Source organism: Bison bison, unplaced genomic scaffold (assembly GCF_000754665.1).
Source record: "Bison bison bison isolate TAMUID 2011002044 unplaced genomic scaffold, Bison_UMD1.0 scf7180017864321, whole genome shotgun sequence".
NCBI lineage: Eukaryota > Metazoa > Chordata > Mammalia > Artiodactyla > Bovidae > Bison > Bison bison.
Genome location: NW_011494893.1, coordinates 1,591,950 through 1,592,648, shown reverse-complemented (window position 1 = coordinate 1,592,648; position 699 = coordinate 1,591,950).

The window sequence follows — 699 nt, the reverse complement described above, 5'->3', positions numbered from 1 at the left end:
GGCAGTGTTCAGAGGTGGGCATGAGATGGTCTCCTGGGAGCAGTGGAGAACTGCAGCTGGCAAGAAAGACTGGCTGGCTCTGGGGAGAGCTGGGTTTTTAACTGAAGGGAGAATAGAATGTGGAGGGTGAGCCGTGATGTCTGTTTCCTTCCTGTCTTTTGAGCTGAATTTGAAACCCTACAGGAAGAAGACCAGGATGGTTCAGGAGATGATGGGTGTTCTGGCCACGAATCTGGGTTGGAGGACCAGCTGTACCGCGGTGGAAGGAGGCCTCCCCCCTCCCTGCTCTGCCTTGGCCCGGGGCGTGGTGGGCTTCCCATTTGGACCCTGATGCTCCCACCATGGCCCTAGCAGCACTGCCAGCGCCCAGGGTTCTTCCAGGAGGGTCTTGACAGTGGCCTTCACCCAGCAGGGCAGGAGGGCTGCAGTCCACAGAGCAGCTGGCAGCACATTTCAGTGACCCTTGGAGGATTTCCAGAAATATTAATAAGTAGGGGGTTCACAGGGAGCTGCTAAGTGACTGGTTGGTAAAATGAGGCACGTGTAAAGGAGGATCTCAGAGACGTTGTTAAGAAGGCATTAAAATTACTATGAAGTTCAATAAATGATCCCATCAAAAGTGAGTAAATGACAGAGAAAAAAATGATCCTTGGCTTCTACTTCCACCGCAGGCAAAAATTAATTCAAGATGGACCACAG